We start from the raw sequence: 17,429 nt of genomic DNA, 5'->3' as shown, positions 1-17,429 counted from the left end.
ATCGGGGGGGGGACGGGGGGACACGACACGGGGAGGCAAATGACAGAGTGCCCTCAGATTTTAACCTCTCCATCTGGGATCTGCTAGTTCTGTGCAAGTTGAAAAGATACAAGCTCTAGATGTAAGCAAAGCAGCGATTCAGTGTAGTCTGGGATCAGCAAGTAGCAGCTATTGTTCTCCAGAGTCATGGATTAAATCCAAATGCTACACACTGGGCATGGTATTTGTATCAGTGGCGTTTTCAGTCTCAACATGCAAGATGAGAAAGTCGCTGTTTTAAATGGTTACTCCTTTGGGAAGGGGAAACTGAGAAGATGGACTTCTGAGTAGAGCACTAGTGAGATGGCACCCTATCCTCAGTGATAAATGGGAGCATTAACAAGGCTTGGTCGAGAGGAACCCTACAGATTTATGGCTTCCTGTCTCCACCAGCAGATGCCATTATGGCTGACAGAACAGAATGCCTTTCAAGAGGGAACTGGGGTGGGATTATGAAGAAGTGGAAAAAAAGCAAGCAGAATCTGGTGTCCATTTTTATCCACTGGTCAGAATTTGCTGATAGGTTTGAATAGAGCCGAAACTATACAGCATTTGTGTGCTCCCTGCTTCTGTTATTTATAACTAAGTTGGTGAAGGTCATTTAGCATCTCTTTTAGCACAGGAAGAACCCATAATATTTACTGAAAGCATTTTTGCACACTTGAAAATTAGAGATAATAAAATGAACAGATAGCACTGGAGGCTTCCTTGGCTTATCCAATGGAATAATCTTGATGGGTGCTTAATGTTTACTTTGGAAATGTAGCAAATGATTCTGAAGCTATATTGAATTTTATCTATTTTTATTACATTGCAGAATAATATTTCTCTTTCCTGACAAAATGTTATGACCAGTAATAGCAATGGCAGTTATGCATGTTCAAAAAAGAGTAATCAAATCTCATGCTTCAGGGCATGAGCTGAATTCCCCACTGGGATCCGGAAGGAATTGTCTCCCCCCAAATATAGCAATACACAATCAACTAGGTATGTTCGTATAGGTTTTCCAATTTCTTGGTTAGGTGCAGATTACATGGAACAACAGTGTGATCTGGGATAGTGAAAATCCTCTATTGCTTATAGCTTTGGGGTGGTTTTGGTCTGATTTTTCAAAATAACATGTGTGATTTGTTGTGCATTATAGCAAAGATTACAGACATTTTTGCGCACAATAAAGGGCCAAATAACGCTTCATGTACTTGACTTTGATAACAGCTCCCATCAGGAGTAGTCACAACAAACTCATCTGTGTTACTTGAAGTGTCCTATCTCACTTATTTTTGTTGTCTGTCTGTCTTTCTGTGGCTGGTATGCTGATAATTAAATGTGTGTGGGGCGGTTCTTTACTTTTTTTTTTTTTCCCTAGAAGTTATATATATGTAGCTACATAACTTACCTTGAAAGAAATTAATCTCAGAGTTGATGACCCCCTTTATGCTTTGCCTACCACTTTAGAGAAAGAAAAAGTGGAAATTCTGACAAGTTCTACAAACAAAACAAAAAAAGTTAGAAATTATTTGGGTTTGATAACTGCAAATTTTCCGTATGTAGTAATAGTGGCAACTACTGATATTGTCAGCTTCAGTGTTTACTTCCTTCTTATTCAGAGTTACTGGGGAAAAAAATTATTGAAAAAAAAATTGAGGTTACAACGATTTTGAAAGAATCAACTTGACAGACAGGCTGAGGATTCCTTACAGAAAACAGAGTACCTTGGTAAGTGATCTGGTGCAGTCCTCTCTGCCCAGTGATACGATTAACTATACTTGTTTCACTCTTGAGGCACATTTGACCAATACGATGCAGATTCAACAATTCCTCTGGTCAATCTATTGTAGCGGCCTTACCATTAGAAAATTTTCCTAGTATTGAACACTTTTTGGAAACCTGTCTGTTTCTTTTTATGGTGTTCTCAGACGAAATGGAGAACAGTTTATTTTCTTCCTCTTAGCAGCAATCTTTAATGTATTTGAAGACTTATTACATCTATTCACCAAACAACCCCAATTTCTTCTGTCATTCTTGCAGGTCATGTTTTCTGGACCTGGCACTATTTCCATTGTTCTGTGGCTGGACAACATATGTTTCGAAGTGCAGTGCCAAAAACTGGATGCTGTATTGCGTTTGAAATCTTCCCAGCACCAAGTGGGATTACTTCACATGTCTAACATATGACACTCCTGTTTATATGTCCCAGTTTGACATATGCCCTTTTTGCAACAGCATGACACTGTTGACTCATGTACAGCTTCTGATTCACTGTAACCCCAGATGCTTTCTTGCAGAACTGCTTTGTAATCAGTTGTCCCCATCCTATATTTGAACAGCTGATTATGCATCAGTGACAACTTTGCACTGATTCATCTTGAATTGCATCCTATTTTTTTAGACTGTTTCTGCAATTTGTCAAGATCATTCTGTATTACAGTGCTGTCTTCAAAGGCTGTTGCCGTTCCCCCTAGCTTGGTACCGCCTGCAGATATCATGCAAAATATTTTCTGTTCCACCTTCTAAGACATTAATAAAAGTATTGGATATTGCTGGGCCCAGGACCCGCTCCAGACATTATTCCAGCCTGACAATGGGCCATGAAGGTATAATTTTGGAATTTGATTTTCCAACCTCTTCCAGCCCCCTGCAGTAATGTCATCTGGAGGATATCCCATAGCTCCCTTACGTGAGACTGTTATGTGAGACAGTGGTAGAAGCTTACAGAATTCAAGATATATGACTTCCCTGTCCACAAGGCCTGTCACACTGTCATGATATGAGATTAGGTAGGTTTGACATAATTTATCCTGAATAAATCCATGTTGTCTGTTGTTCACCTCCAAAAACCTTATTCTAGGTTCTTATGGGTAGTTTGATTATTTTGTTTCAGTATTTTTATATGAACAGAAGGTAAGATGACCCCATGGTCCCTTCCCACCCTTCCATCTTAAAGACAGCTGCCGTGTTTGCACTGGTGTGAGTCTTCTGGAAACCTGTGGTCCTCCATAGGTCTTCAGGGGTGATCACTGGTAGTTCTGAAGTTCTTCTAAGGTTAGTTTAATGGCCTGACCTTATCTATGTGCTTTCTAAGTGCTCTTGAAATGCTTCTCCCTACTGTAGCCAGAGCTTCCGCTATTCTGACATTGGTCTTGATTATTTTTGCAATCTGATCACAGCTGATTCCCGTAGCAAAGATGAAAGTAAAAAAAGGCTTTCTTAGGGTGATCTGTCAAAAGCTTTCCCTCTTTGCTGAGTGACAGATGTAATCTTTCCTAGGTCTTTTCCCGCATAGAGAAGGCACTTACCAAACACCTTCTTATGTTCCATTCTAGTTGTATCTCATTTTGTGACTTCCTTTTTATAACTTTTCCCTGTGTGTTCATGGTCACTATAAGGAAGTCTTTTCTGCACGTTTTTCACATTTAGAAAAATACTAATTTGTTTATTGAATATACATTTGGGACTTTCTGTAGAAATATTCTTTGCCATGGTATACAACAGTCTTTTTCCCTACAGCACCCTGCAGCACTGGGGCAAAATCTGTCTCCCTCCTTTCAGGCTTTTCTCTGCATGCAGTTCAGTTACTCCAGTTTGGTGGAGTGGTAGGGAAGGCTGAATTTAATCTCCTGGGATGAAATCCTGATATTGCTAATAATTTATACCTTGAGTAACAGCAGGCAGCATTTCCAGAGCCCCTTGCCTTCTAATCTTCAGCTAAAGGATTCACCCTTTGGTTGAAAAAAAGGCATTTGAGTATGAACTCCCATCTAACTGCAAAAAATAATCTTTTGTGGCCAAGTAATGAGAATTTAAAACAGTACAATGGTTTGCACAGCTCTGGCTGCAGCTACCTTCTCCAGCCACATCTGTGGTTCATCTTCCATCACAATGTCATCAGCTAAAATATCACATAAGATCTCATTCAGAACTATACATAAGGCTGACCATGCATTTTTTAACTATGACATCCTATTTCCAGAATTTATAATTCAGGCTTGCAAACCTACTGCAGACTGAAACAGCCTGGAAGCTCTCATTTTAGGAACTGAATTTTCCTTCTTTAAGTCACAACAAATCTACAGTTTAAAAAAACAACAATAAACACAGCAGTTTTTCTGAACTAAGCACAGCAACACTGTAATACCATTTCCCAATCAAACCAGCAAAACTGGCTAATTGAATTAGTTTGATCTAAAAGTTGCTCATACTGCAATCCACAAACCTCCTATTTTCCTCAGTGGATTTTGAGTTAAGTCCCTAATCAGCAGGCACATTGGACTAGTGGATTTATTTTCTTTTCTAAAAAATAACAACATCTTTAGAATTTTTTAAAATAACAACACCTAGCTGGAACTGGGCAGGAAATGGACTGTAGCCTTCGAAGAGTCCTCGGAAAAAGACATAATTGAAAAAAAACAAAAACAAAAACAAAAACAAAAACTGAGAACTGCCATTTTTAGGGTGAAAAAGCAACGTCAAGCAGGCAGTATTCTTTCAAAACTTTTTTCCTAAAATATCATATTTTATTGAAAAATGTGTTTTAATCGATTTTTTAAAATATGCTACGAATGTTAAAATTATAAAATGGACATGTTTTAGGCAATGCCTGCATAACTGCTGAATACCTTACTGCAAAGTAGAAGTTTGAAGATGAGATCGGGGGTTTTTTTCCAGTAAATAAAAAAAAAATGGCTGTGCACTACTATAATTGGGAAGGTGTGGGGGGGAATTAAAAACACAAGGACTGCATTCGGTCCTTTCTTTTAGAGAGCAATGTTTCCAAGGGATCCTGCGCCCATATGAAATTCACACTTAGGAAGGTCTTGTCTGTTAGTTGCCAGTAGGTAAGAGGTTGTGAGGTTTCATCTTCTGGAGGAGGCACAAAAAGAAGGCAGAAGCAGTTTTCTTTTGGAAAGTAGAACATCGTTCCTCTTTTGAAAGCACTAAGGGGATGGGAGAGGCCAGGCCACTCACAAAGACAGGTAAGTAAATACTGGGAGCTCTTTGATGCTGTATTTCTCTCTTCCTTTTAAAGATTGAGTAGCCATCCAAATAAAGAGAGCAGATAAACTGTGGGAAATATATTACAGAGTTGACAAAACCAGATAAACATCTACAGGAAGCTTTGGGTGAGAAGCTGCTTGCCCTGAGCAGAAGGCAAGGCAAAGGCATAGATATTTGGGACTTAAGTTTCTTTTAAAAATGTCTATAGCAGTGTCGATTTGACAAAGTATGCAAATACCCCTATCTATCTGGATAATTTCATTATAAAGCACCCAGTCACCATGGTATTGGGATGTATGCTATCCATTATGCCATAAATGAATTGTTTGTGCGGCGTAAGCCTGTTCTTTCTTTTATTGCTATGATTACTTTTATTATTTATAGTTAGAGAGTAAAATTATGCTGGCAATCGGAATAATTGATGTATCGGTTAAATAATATGGGGGCTAAAATAATACTGGTACTTTCTAAAGCCTCTAGTATTCCGTCTCTGATAATGATCGGGGAGAAGGTAAGGCACTAAATACTTCTAAGAATCTGTAATTCTCTATGTTGCCACTTGTACCATGTCACACACTGAGCCTTACTGGGATTTTTTTTAACGTCAAGTAAAGATAAATGGACAAACACATACCAAGTGCATTTGTTTAATAAACGGCACGGAGAAAGTTTAAGTGAAATGCTAAAGCCACTAAAAGGGACAAAATGCTTAATATGATTTTAATTGAAATATAATTTTAATAAAGCAAACCTTTTATTGATATAAGGGACAAAGCTTTCATACAGCAAAAAGCAATAATTCCATGTGAAAACTAAAGGAAGGAAAAAAACCCCAACCCACCAGAAATATTTTTTTCTTTCTATAGGAGAACTTTCAAAGCTTCTGAATGTTAGTGAAAACATTTGTACTCTAGGCCCAGAAGTCTGAGCTTGCATTTCTGGGTGGGACTCACCAGCTCTTCTCCAGGTGTTTCCAGTAGACACTGCAACTGCCCTCACAAGCAGCAGCTGCTGGGGAGCACAGGACTACTTAGGTGAGTGGTTACAGCTGCTCTGTAACCGCAGCGGCTAAATTTGGGGTGCTTGCTATGGTGGCTGTTTTCTACCTTTAGGTACAGATTCTGTCTTGGCTTTCTCTGTACATGCCTCTGTCAGGTAAGTGGTTATAGATAATATTTTTTTTCTTGTGTTTCCTGTGTAGTCTGGTTTGAATATGTGCTGTGAAGGAGTTTCTCTGAAGGAAGTAATCTTTCTTTGTTTCTGTAAGTGGAGAGTGTAACCTGCAAACTTGGGCACCTAACTCGCGTTGCTCGCACCTAAGGTAAGCGTCCATCCTTAGTGTTTTGTCTGCAACCAATGTGCAAGCTTCTTTGGGTTAAATAAAATGGAGTTTTATCAGTGAATCACGTGCAATGGAGAAGCTGAAGATGGAAAGCAAAGAGCATTCTGTATAAATGAGAGTAACAAAAGAAGCAGATCAGAAACAGTAAAGTTTTGTGCAAGTCTAGAACGTTAAGAATAAAAACCGAGACAAGGTAGGCAACATCATTCCTAGTTTGAAAATTAGGAACAAAAAGGAGGGTATTCAGAAACAAGAAAGACTTATTGCTCAGCAATAGTAATTGATTTTGTATTAAAAGTGTCAAAAATGAGAGTGAAAATAAACCTAGAAAACTACTGGTTTTGGAGTCTGGAGGCTAACGGTGAAGAGGAATAATGCTGTGTTTATGCTTACTCGGGAAAAATGCTGTGTGGTGCTCACTCTTTGATTAAAAAAAAAAAGTGCTAGGAGTTTTGTAATGGCTTTCACTGCTCAGAATAATTTGACTTTGTTCTTAAACCATCAGGCATATCTGAAACACCTGTGTCACTAGTGGCAAAATTCCTTGCATCATTATGTGCTGCCTCACACCTGTTTCAGAGGAGATGAAGGAGTTTTTGCAAACTCTGTCTTACTCGGGGTTGTAGATCTCAAATTCCAGGTGCTGATCTGCTCCATCCTTAGCTTATGGGAAGTGGTGAGACCAAGTGTTGGGATGATACCTCATTCCCCTTGAACTAAGCCTTGTTACCTGGTACTGGTTAAGAAATATGTTTGGTTGTGTCACTTGTTCCTGCCTTGTGAAGGTGCTTGGTGTGCAAACGGGCAAATGCTTTCACATTCATGATATGTCTCCATTTCTGAAAAAGAAGTCTGAGGCTGTTCAGTTTGGCTTTAAGAGTCTTCCATAAAAAGCAGGATACTTAATGGGGGAATGGAATTCTAGTTTTGTGGAACAGTATTACAAAAGGAGACATCAAGCCATTTTCATGGAAATTGAATGACACTTTTATGGGCCTTTCTCTACTTCTGCTTTTAATATAAACTGTATAGTAAATACAGGTGAAAAAAAAAAAGCCTACCTGTCAAAATATAGCTCTGTTTGGTTACCTCTGTCCATGGGACAATTTTAGTAACCTGTCAATCAATGGGCTGCTAAATAGCCTCTCCAAAGCACAATCTGCTATTTCAGACGACATCAGCGTGTCAATCATTTATTGAATCAAAGCCAAATTTGAAGTGAAGCAAGCCCAGTTTGTCAATCACTTCTCAGTATTCTCTCCACTAACCACCTGACAGCTTTTAACTTTTCACTTTTATATTCCATGCAGCTAGTTAAGATTCTTTCATTTTTAATTGGGCTCCTTTTATGATTGGTAGCTAAGCAACTAATATGTTGTTTTATATGGTAATAATGGGCCCAAACTTGAGAGCTTTCTTGACCATTCCTATTTGTTGTTGGGAAATTATTTTCCTTCAACTTGCTAAATAGCAGATGTAGCAGAAACAGTTATTTAATTATGGGTTGTCCTGTTGTTTCTATCTATAAACACTTTTGGCACTGTTTAAAAATAAACACTGCATGCGCTGGCAAATATATACTGAGTGATTTTAACTCCTGATAGAGTCCCTTGGAATTTCACTGCTCATTTACAGGGAAAACGGGGTGCAAAAATGAAAGGATTGCCAAAAAGCAGTTTGGAAAAATATTAGCAAAGGACAGAGTGAGAAATCTCTGTTCCAGAATCCCCACTAGGCTTTAATCCAACCTGATCAGTTTTCAGTCTTAATTTAGGTACAATTAAATTTCTGAAGCCAAGTACAATGCTCTGAACCACCATGTCTCAAAACAAGCCAGAAGCCCTTCCTGCACAAGCTCAGCTGGGTTTTCAGTCCAAAACAGGGGGTTTTTGAGTTAATTAAGATTTTCTGTACCTGAGATGTAAAACTTTTGGTTAGAACTGGGTCCCCCAGAAGTGACCACAAATTCTGGTGTGGTTTCGGTCCCATCTCCCCATCAAGACGAACACTGCTTTTGCATGTGTAAAATGATCTTACAGCTAATGTAAATGTTCTTGCCTATTTCTAAAGACTGTCATCAGTAAAGCCAATGTGTTGTTTTCAGACAGAAGGAATTAACTTTCTGTCCTTTCCATGAAAGGAAGTTTGGAAAAAGAACTATTTCTGTGTTACAGAAAATTCTATTTTGGGTTCAAAAGAGTTTTCTTCATTTAATTCTTTTGCATATCTGTTTGATGGGCTTCTGGCTGTCTTTTGACAGACTGCTGTCATCTGGTTTGATCCAAAACTGTGAAACTCCAGATGTGCCCAAGAACTTGGGAGAACATGGGTATAGTTCTGCAAAAAGCTGCAGTAGGTTTCAAGGCAATCTGATACCAAATGTACTTCCCAGTTGTATTTGAATTTTACATTGGGTTTTGTATTTTTTTTTTTTTTACCAAAGAGTCAGTAAAAGAGACTGACGGCCCATGAGGATTGACAGTGGAGAGGCAAGCAGGGGCTTTGGAGGAGTCTAGAGCGTTTCAGAAATCCAGTCCAGATGCTAAATGTGGGTGCCTTCCCCCTGTTTCAAAGCTGAGGGAGGTTCTGGAGAGCACTGGGAAATATGCTGGTTCTATGACTAAGTGCCCTTCTCTTTGGAGGAAGATCCTAGCAGACTGTTGAGATTGGATAATTAATAAACTAAAACAAAAGCTATAAAGCAGATCATCTTTTGAAATTTGATGAAAACAGCAACTACTCCTAGCACACAAGTGAGTTCTTAAGGAAGTGCCAGAAAATATAGTTTGTTTTTTCTCTTGATAGGATTTCTGATGCCTTCCATTGAAATGAATGGAGTTAAGTAATAATGAATTACTGTGAAATCAGGATGGGCATCTACTGTTCAGTGACATTCTGACAAATGAGGTGTAAGTTTGACTGCACAAGTGATTGAGAGATTTTTACGGACAGATTTGTACTATTTCTGTAACTATATATTAACAAAAGTTTAAAGAAGGTGTTTTGATCCCAGGCTGCCTCTGTAGTTTGGCACAGATCATTAGTCTTGGCTCAAAGGGTGTTCAGGCCTGGCTGAACATGATGCTTAGCTCTTGTAGTTCAGGCATCTGAGCAGAGGGGAAACCCACACAGCACCCACCTACACAGCACCTGGTCTGTGAATTGGCATAAGACTCTCAATGGAAGAATTAAGATATACAAGATCATAAATATTATACCAATAAGAAAGGGGCAGGGTCAGGAAAGCCAGAAATACTTGAAAGGGTTTTTTTCAAACAGCTCCATTTTGGTCATTCACATAAAAATAATGTGAAGAAATGTCCTTCTGTGTGCAGAAACATCAGTCTGCCTGCATACGTGTTCTTACTCCTGTCCTGTAGCTCTTCTTAAGGACCCTTTGGACCGGAAGAGATGATACTTTTAAGATATTCAAGCACATAAATTGTACAGTGGCATTTTTGTTAGATGAAGCCTGTTGGTCAAGAGCAACTCCAATGCACCTACTTCGTTGAAATTCCCAGCTAGGCAGAAATGCTGGAGCGAAGTCTCTCTCTGTGTATTGATGTGGTAGTTTGCTCAGTCTTCAATGCATCTGCTGAAAGTCGGTGACTTGCTTTAGTGTCATTGATTACACGGGATGCACGAGGGCTTTAAAGGTTTATAGAGCCATTCATCCCAGGCAAACTTACAAATATGGGGCCTGAGTCTGTTCTTCTCTTGGTTAGTGGTAGCTCTCTGAACACCTTACTGTGGTAAGGTGGACACGTCACCTGAAACTAGAGAGAGAAAGAACAGAGGTTTTCCTTGATCATTAATGACACCTAGTTCTTTATTGCACAATATAGTCGGAGTTTTGTAATGGTGCAGCCTCAGTACTTGGGCCAGTCTCTGTTTCTTTTTTCCTTATACTGAGAATGGTTCCTGTAGTTCATGGCAGTACCACTTGTCCCTGAGTGAACTGTGCAGGGGTCTCCACCTAAAATATTAATATTCACCATTAACTACTTAGCAAGCCCATTTTTCCACCTATGTGTCAAAAAGTTGATCAGTGTCAACTGCTGCCTTTGTTCACCCCTATCATGGGAGCAGCACAAAGACAAAGAATGATGAACACCTTTCCTAATTGGAAACGGAGGGAGAATTTCCTAAAACAGAATGCAGTTACCTATGCTGGAATTTCTCCAGGATACTCTGGTTAACGCAGCTACCCTTCCAACAAGTAAAATGGGATTGCTAGCTATGCTCAGTGTTTGGATTCTTTGAGTTTACATCTCAAATGCCTCCTAACCAGGAGCACTGTGCAGCCCACTAAATCATCAGTAACCCTACCCGTGTCACCTTGGTGTTATTTGGAGTCCGTTCTGTCACATTCTTACCAGCCCGCTGTGCAGCTTACAGCACTCGGAGCGTTTCCAGGAGCACAGAAAAGAGGCTATGGTTACAAACCATTTTTATAATCTAGAATTTTTACATTGAGCACTGTAACTGGTATTATTTAGAAGTACTAACTGCTAAAACTGCTAGCTTTCAAAACAGAAAAGCAAGGCTTAAAGTTATAGAGGTACTTCAAATGCAAAGTGAAGTTTTGCTGTTTGCGTGTGGAAGGGTAGTATTCAAGATGGACTTTGTTCAGAGCAATATTTCTAGTTTAGAGCTAGAACCAAGAACAAAATGGGTTAATATATGCGGCTACGCTTGATGCCATGTAAGGAATTTAAAACTGTGGAAAAACACCCTGAGAGATTTCAAAATAGCAACAAAAAATTAAGGTTGCTTAATTTTAAAACCTGGCTGTTATTTGTCTTAAATAGCAGACTCAGCTGTGGGTTTTATAAATCCTAAAAGATATGCAAGATTTCATACACCTACAAAACCCATTTTTGTTAGTAATGGCTTTCTGATTAATTGCATATGTTTTATACTCAAAATGTTGAGGAGTATTTGAGTGCCTGAAATTATGAGCACTTCAGCAAACCAGTGAAGATATCTGCAATGTAAACTTTACACATACATGGTCTGCCCTGCCAATGACCTTAATCTTATTCTAGCAGGGGAACACGGCATGTAATGCAGTCAGTGTTAGCTTTTTCCTGATCCCTTTTTAAGCACATACTAATAACATTCATGTAAGTGTAGATGCTATTATGGGCTCAGGTCACTAGTTGATATAATGAATTAGAATCACTTGACATCAGAAGGAGGTGCTGCTTTGAACAGGTAACACTCAAGCAACCCACTTTTTCTATACCATACTCTAGCCCAAGGTTTTTATAATGCTTAAAGAACAACATAAGGGCTATGGTACCATTAGGACTTCCATCTAGCTGAGCTGATTTGACAGTTTTGAGGCAAGCATAGATACATCAGCCTCAAAATAATTCTGTATTACTTCATGCCTTAGTTTCTCTGGGAATAAATACTGATATTATGTTTTCCAGGGCTTGCTTTTCAAGCGTGGCATGAAACTTTCACCATCTTTTGAAGACTTCAGATTTTCTGGTAGAAGACGGATTCATTTGAAAGTGATATAACTATGCTCTAAAACATAAAGCAAGCTACCAAACCTTTTAGTTCCTCTTTAAAGAACAGATCATAAAGTCTTTGGTACCATTCACTATTAGAAACCTTTCTAAAATTATTGGGAGGATGCCTAGCAAAAAAATCTTGTGCTGTTCTTTGCTATTACTTAAAACTTAGAACTTAAGTTTTCATTTTCATGAGAAAAGCTAGGTGTTTTATTGATAGCATGGATGCTATATTGGGGAAGTTGGTTTGCTCAAGAGGACATAAATGAATCCTTTATTTTCATTTGTGCTTGCTTAATATCTATGCTGGTTTATATCTTGATATTTTTTTGGTAGCTGTAGAACTGTGCTTTGTAGTACTCAAAGTGGTTTAATAAAAGTATCTACAACTGACTTAATTTACTGGCAAAGTATGATTTCTTAAGTTATAGAAAGAAATTAGAATTGCAGGCTTATGTCTACTCTTTTCCATACGTTGCAGATTGACGTGGTATATCAAATACACTGCTGTAGCCAGTCCTGGCGATCTTGAGGGTTATCGTTTTTACAGTTTTACTTAGGTCTGTCCTCAGTTTGGGATGTTTGTTTAGTTGTGTTCTGGGAGAGTCCATTCGCTCCTGTTTCCAAATGCCTGGTGTCCTTTTATTTCATTTGCTGGTACTTGTCTCTTCAAAGTGTTTCTATTTGGGTGCTTTTAAACTTAAAGAAAAATGGTTCCAATATCAAAGAAAGAAGCGTTATGTATAACAAAATGAGTTTAACACTTAAATTTAACTACACACTGAACAGATCCTGCAGTGCAGGAAACCAGCTACGTGTTGCTCTTGTTGACTAACTCTCTGATTCAATGCTGATTTCAAGGAGAGAAATTCTTCTGTGGCCCATGGTGTGATCGCTTGGCTTATGGCTTGCTGCTGAAAGATGCAGAGCAACTGCAGTAATGGGTTTTTTCAGGTATTTCTCAAGGTCATGCAGACTTCTAGTGGTCTCATGTTGTAGATCCTAGCAGGCTAACTGCCCAGGGGGTCTACCTGTGTTTATGTTGACAGTGCCCGCTATAGGTTGCCTTGTCCTTATTCCGGTGCTACCTCGCTGAATTGTAAAGGTTGTGCTTCGCAACGTCACTTGCGGTATAGATAGCCCATGTATGGAGACAACTTTTCTGTACTTGGCTCTAGGAAAACGGGAATCAGCTATCGGGTATTGTGGAGCTGATTATGGAGGTTGCATTGCAATAGGTACAAGCTGAAGAGGTTTTGGGGTTGCTCTTGTATGTACAGCTAACATGCGAGTCCTGGGCTGGGTGGGATCAGTGGTGGGATAGAGTTTACTCGCTCCAGAGGCAGCTCTGGAATTTGTGCAGGGGTGTTCCCCTGCAAGCAAGAGGGGAGTCTCTGGGTGCTGTGTCAGAAATCTGTGCTGTTATCTTCACACTTGTGCCTGCTCCATTCAGTAGTGTCCCCACTCGCGTGTCAGTGCGTCGCCACGCAAGAAATGACAAGCCTCCTTCATATCTTCGTGCTATGGCTAACGTTCCCTTTTGGGGAAAGGGAGTGAGGGAAGGGAGAGGAAAATTTTATTGAGAAAAAAGGTCCTTGATTTGAAGGCAGGTGCTGCGAGTGCATTGTGTAGAACTGAAGTCTGTTTTCGTGTCTTAGAATTTTCGTAATTGTGAAGTACGGGATATCGTTGTGTCTGGCATATAAATGATAACTAAATATTGCTCTTGACACAACCACATAGACTGTCAACCTGATCAGATGCTGATTTTCTTTTTTCCCCCTGACTCGCTTCACAAGTCTCTTGAAAAATTAACTTTTGAAAACATAACTGAATACTTCATAGAAACTCCCTTTATCACTCCTATGGGCAAATTTCATTGACTTGGAATTTAAGAGCTAATTCTGTTTCTAAAGTTATATTCTCTTCAATTCACATTGGCAGCTAATGAAGTAAGAGAACACTAAGGAAATAATTAAATGTTGTGCAATTAGGGCTACAGCACATCAGGATACAAATAAATACAAGCCAATATATCCTTTCATGGATTAAACTTGTCTTTATTTTGTAGCCTTTGATCTGTGTGTACTGCAAACTAAAATCTTTTAGAGCGTGATTGTCTGATCCCAGGACCCTCTAACTCACTTGCACTGAGGTATGGTATGTGTTGGGTCAAAAGCTGCAGGGATATGCTGATTGCAGGTGCATGAAGCAATGATCGGAGGAGAGAAAACAAGGTCCAGTTCTGTACTTGGATTATGCTTATTTATTGCAGGTGCCTTTGGGCTTCATGTGGGTTACAAATTTATCCTGAATTCCTGCAAGAGATTAGGGTTTAAAAAAGCAAAACAGTACAGAAATGTTCAGATCAAATATTCAATATATTTTATTTTTCCTGAAACCAGCTTGTGGTTCATGGGCAGTTTTCTGCCACTTCCATTTTCCAGAGTGCTCTGTGGTCTGCTGGATCATTGTTTGGAAAGGCCTTTTTGAAATAGGGAACAGCGATGCTTACCAAAATATTATTAGGTTAATTCCAGCCAGGCTAGCTTTCATGAGAGGTCCCTGACGTTGAACAAACCTGTTTCCTTCACTAGGATGTGTCAGTTAGAAACACCAACTGCAAGGATTTCTTATGTTCTCACGAAAAAGGAAGGAAACAGCTGGTAAATGTTTCACAGATGGTAAAGCTCTTGGCATCTCTCAGGAGAGGGCCACCCATACAGATGGCTCATTATTTTAACATTTGGATTTTCATCTTATTAAAACATCTTTTTTTTTTTCCTGGTTTTATTTAGCATTGTAAATTCTCTTACACTTTAGTTAACAACTCGGGGAAGTGTGTGCGCTATAAGGAACATCATTTGGCTAAAACACGTATCTGCATCATTATTCTCAGCTCTGATGTGTAGTGAGTTGACTTGAACCTGATTAAAAATACCAAATGCAAGCAAATGCTTAGAAATATGACTTTATCAAGCAAAGGTCAGCTAAGCCTGTATAGAAGCTGAATTATTCAGCAAATGAAGAAATGTACTGAGTGAAACAAGCAAACGTTTTTATCTTGGGCATTACATCAATTAATGCTACGATGCTTTCTGCATACACCATAATAGACAGGCACTGCATGTGCTGAGTGTTAGTAAATGTTTTGTGTTTATAGTATCACTAAATAAAAAATACTACTTTTAAAAAGATCTGGTCAATAACCCAGATGATACTCGGGTTTTCAGAAATGTTTGTAAAATAATGCATTTGCAAAGGCAGTTCCACCTTGCATTTATGATGGCATGTGCAATCATAAACATGCAAATAGATGGTATGTTTAGCATATGTCATACATAAATCCCAGCTCCACACACAGTTTAGTAAATATCATTAGTCCCATTTGGCTTTATGGCAGGGGGAGGGGATGGAAACAGTGCCAAAAGGTGACAGAACTTGCCCTATGTGGCAGAGAAAATTGGGGCAGACTTAAATTGAGCTTGGATGTTCTGCTTTTGGCTTTCGTGCCTTATCTTACTTGCTCCCTTGATACTAGCTGGTCTCTTCAGTAGCTGATCCTCTGCACATGCATGGTTTGAAGAAGCTGAGGCAGAGGTGGTTAGCCCTTTCTGCACCACAGAGCAAGCAATAGGCAGGAGATAGTGTGGGGGAGAGGAGGAAGGAAGAGAAAGTCTTAAATGTAATGCCAAATCTTTGGCCTCTGTGTTTCTCAGAGATTTAAGTTTCAGCATGGCCTCCCTATGAAATTACTAAAATATAGGCTTGTGGTATAAATGTGGGTCAACGATAGCACAGATTGCCATATGGATCAATCTTTAAAGATTAAAAAGTAGTAATTGATGCATGTCCTATAGCTGCCTTGTAAATCTCATTATGGTCTCAGCCAAGATATGAACTGCCTTAAATACTCTGGGTTCTTTATGATTAGGCTTGTTCTCTGCCATTTTGTTTTAATAATCAGGAGTGGGAAGAAAGAAACCTAAGTCTTTTTCGGTATTTGTATGTGCTACTCCCCATTGGTTCCAGTAGGTTACATCAACAGTAAAGATTTGACCTGAAAGCTAACTACAAATATTCCATTAATAAATACAGGGACAGATTTGTAGCATGTAAATCACTGGAGCTCAGCTGATGCCAGTGTAGTTATGCTGATTTACATCAGCTGAAGAGTTGGCCTGTGGAATTCGCATTCCTTCTGAGATCAAAGATGTGTCAGCAAATGGTAAACTTCATGTGTATTTTTCAGCCTTCTAATTTAAAAATAGCCAAATTGATTTATTATTAAATGTCTGGGCTCTTATGGTGAGACTTTGTATGCCACGTTTCAGCCAGACGCCACTCTTGCAGCCAAGCTGTAAATCCTTCCAAAATGGGGTTTTTAGCTGAAATGCTGAAAACTCTGTAATGCTTGTGGGTACTGCTGTGTCGTATTTGTAACGGATGGGCTAATCTAACCATATCCTAAAAAATGAAAGGCACGAGGGGCTGGATGGCTCAGAGGATTGGCAGAATTGCCAACTTAAATTCAGTCATAGCCAGAAGTGACAAAGTTGTTACCAATTTTGGAAGCCGATGAGATGAGCTGTTGAGGCTCAGTCAGTTTGTTGTCTTTCTCCTTTGAGAGGTCAAAGAGTGAGCGAGCCATGGAAGAAACTGGTGCTCTAGCTAGCTGCTTTTGACTTTTGGTTTACATGGCACTCCAATGGTACCTTTCAGAAGTACTGCAAGACTTTTGCGGTCTCTTTGGGCAATCTGCTTGCAAGAGCAAGTAAGCGGACCAAGAAAGGGAAGATATATTAAGTGTGTTCTTTTGTTTGATTTCCTGTGGAAATAAACTAAATGCAATAATACTATTCATGGGTAACAAATTTAGGCAGATATCCACAAAAACCTGTTAGTGCTGAAGCCTTGAGGGATAACAGGGCTTCTGTAAGTTGAGTGGAAATGGGGGCCAAATGTAGGGGGAAGAGATCGTGGCTGAAGGACAGGTGGTTGTATAAACTCATTGGGTGTAAGGAAACTGGGGAATCCTTTATGGATGCTCCAGCAGCAGGGGTAGCTTCAGGTGGGTCTTGCAGCCTTTTGGGTTTCAACTGACTACAAGATACAAATCCATAAAAAGCAAGCTTTGTTAGTTCTTGTCATGTAAATTGTTAGTGTCTTTTTTCTAGCCTTTAATTGCAGTATTTAGTGTTGATAACTAAAGAGGCACAATCTCTACTGAGACTGAAAGCTGGTTTTACCATTAATATCTTTATTTGTGATTCTAAGGTTTGGGGGCACCGTACTCTCTGAAAAAGGGCATGGTGGAAATAAAGCGATACAGAAGGTGAAATAAGGAAGAGACTTATTTTGTCTCTTGAGAGTTTGTATTTGCAACAAATGAATAACCACTGTTACTTTCAAGCTCTTCCAAAATTAGAGTCTCTAATCATGCACAGTAACAGGTATTCTAATGGACTCCTACTTGACCATAACACAAAAACAAGCCGTGAAATGGAAGAATAGCTAATGAACTACAC

Source organism: Accipiter gentilis, chromosome 14, assembly GCF_929443795.1.
Source record: "Accipiter gentilis chromosome 14, bAccGen1.1, whole genome shotgun sequence".
NCBI classification, from domain to species: Eukaryota; Metazoa; Chordata; class Aves; order Accipitriformes; family Accipitridae; genus Astur; species Astur gentilis.
This window is presented reverse-complemented; position numbering follows the sequence as displayed.